Here is a 2,861-nt window from a genome sequence, read left to right on the forward strand (position 1 = left end):
ATTGTTACCTATGTATGAGTTTTAGAAGTTGAATTGAAGATACGGTTACTAGTCAAGTGTACTGGATGTGCATAGCAATTTGAATTCACCTGCAATTTGTATACCTTTGGGGAATGATCAGTTTTACTTCCAACAAGATCTCTTAAAACGTGTATAGGTTTTTTGGCATCCCTGTATATATAATGATGTGGTATCTATGTTAATATTCTTCACATATTCGGTTTAGTTCATGTTGAAAATGTGTTAGAGTTTTAGATTCATCTGTCAAGCTCTTGAGCAGTTTATCTATTCAGAATTTAGACCATATGATTTTAAGGCAAGTGCCTTTGCTGCAGGGCACATTTGTAAACAGGGTTACTTGGTTTTAGAATGAAGCCATCTCTAGTCCCAGGACTCTAGCAATTCAAGGGAAGAATTTTGTTCTTTTGCTCTTTGTCTCATCAGAGCTTGTTTACTGTCACCTAGAAGAGGGCCTGACACGGGTGAGAGACTCAGAACATGTGTCACCACAGAAATAACTAAGCAAATTTTTAAGTAATGAATAAATGACTAGACCTCATTCAGCCAAAGAGGGGCATTTGCATGATTTCATCATGTCTCACAGATGTCCCCAACGTCAGCCTGTTGCTACACTACTTCATTGATCAAATGATGATAGCTTAAGCCATGACCATTCCGGAAAGTAGGCTATTTCAGAGCATCCCCCCTCAAGTGATTTCTGAGACTCATAAGGGGCCCTCCAGGTGCCCACATACCAGTCTGCTTGCCTTAGTCCTCATCTAGAACCTTCTCCATTCTTCCTGTCCATCTTCTGTGGCCAGGGCCCTTGAAGACTGTCAGAGAAGCCGCACTGCCAAACAACAGATGCCAGCACTGTGCCAGGCGTGCTGCTCCCAGATTCTCTCAAAGCCTCAGAGAGAATCACTGAAGTCCTTAGAGAAGCAGGGCCGAGGGGCTCCTTCCCAGCTCTTGACACACTTTGTACCCAGACTGAGAAGGAGAGCAGCTTCAGGACAGAGTCCCATGGGCTCTCTTAGAAATATGTCATCACTCTTAACTCCCATGGAGTGTGGATTCCAAAGGCAGGCTGCAGGCTACAAGCTGCACAGTCACAGATGCAACTGTGACCTGCCCTCCTCCACTTCCCTGCCAGGCCACTTTCCCCTCTTCTCCTTGCACAAAGCAAAGACTTCTGGGCTTATCAAACAGTGGAAATATCCTGGAGTTGAGGATGCTTGTAGGGGGTCCCCTCTCCAAGGACATGGTGTTCTAGTATGTGGGCCACAATCTTAGCAAAGGATACGAGCCTGATACTGAACTTGTAACAGCAGATGCAAAGCCAATGCCAAGTATTTTATGTATATTAGCTCCTGTCACATTGAAGTGGGTGGCACCAGAATTAGGACCTAGGGCTGGCAAACTGTAAAGCCCTTTGGTGCTTCATATGATTAGAGAGTCTGAGCTCAGCCATGGGAAGAAAATGACTCTGTAGAGTTCCCTGAGTCACATCTGGAGATTGATGTGACTCAAAGCTCCATGCTTAGGGCCAGGAATGGGTGAGCCTGCCCAGTGTGCCATCCCTGCCTCCCAGCCCTGTACCCGGAGGCCTGATTTGTAGGTCTGGGCTGCAGTGGGACTGAGCAGGCAGCCCCTCCTTGTTCCCAGAGTGAGACTGTTGCCTAATGCAGGCACTTGGCTGGCCTCAGCATACTGGTGGGCGCTCCTTCAGTGCTGAAGATATTTTCTGGTCCCTGAGGTTTGCCTGCAGCCCCTCTTCGATCCCAGCATGGCTCATGCTAGCTGCTGATGGATGACTTTCCCATCCATGCCCAGTTTGTTCTGCCTGGTTTAAACTCCTGGCTCATCCAGGAACCCACCCTGTGTCTCAAGGTCCACATGCTGGCCTGAGCTTCTAGCCCAGAGATGACACTGCTTCCCAGATGCCCATGCCCAAGACAGGCCTCCCATTTCCTACCCTTGCTCCAGATCCCATTTCTCTTTAGCCAGTCATTTCTGGACTTGTCCTGTTTGGGAGAAAAGTCCAATCCAGGCAGACAAGGCCTGCAAACGTGGTGTTTGGACAAAAATTTTCAGTCTCTTCAGAGTCAGATCTGGGACTCAAAGAATCAATCCACCCACCCAAATAGCCAGGAGGCAGGCTGTGTGACACAGTCCGGCTGTGGGTCAGGAAGACACAGAGAACACAAATGAAAGGGAGCAGGGAGCAGGAGGTCAGCCTGGCCTTCAGTTAATACATTTTATTTACCATTTACAAAAGAGGTTGATTGCATGCAAGTTGGAAGGATGTTGTGTTCCCTGTGGAGGGCTAACATGATCCAGAGCAGCCTGCTCCTGAGACATAGGCTGCAAAGAATCTGTTCAGTCTGGGGTCCTGGATTGCTAGAGCCCACCTCTCACTTAATACTGTCTGAGTTGGGGACTTCAGAAACCCCCACAAGGATCTGCACACTGGCATGTCTCAGCAACAAAACACAGACTCAGAAACCAAGAAAACCACATCTGTGTAAATAATCTGTTCAAATAAAATCACTGATGTATTCTAGGAGGCATGTTAGTGAGTGGAGCATAATGAAAAAACTGTTGTACTTTTCGCTCCCTGTATACACGTCCAGATTCCTTATAGCTGGTTCCTTACAGCAGGGCAGAAGCTCTTTGTATTAACCAGAGAGGCCTTGTGTGGTTTCTCCTGTGGGGGAACTTTTCACAAGATGAAAAGCTCGGTGTGCCCCAACTAGAGGAACATGTCAAGGAGCTGGGAGCCCTCGGACCAGATCCCTGCAACCCACCTGCTACGAGGCCTCAGGCAATTCACTCCTTCCTTGGGAACTCCTGTTCCTCAT

This window comes from Otolemur garnettii, unplaced genomic scaffold (assembly GCF_000181295.1).
Source record: "Otolemur garnettii isolate 467f Iridium unplaced genomic scaffold, OtoGar3 scaffold00008, whole genome shotgun sequence".
NCBI lineage: Eukaryota > Metazoa > Chordata > Mammalia > Primates > Galagidae > Otolemur > Otolemur garnettii.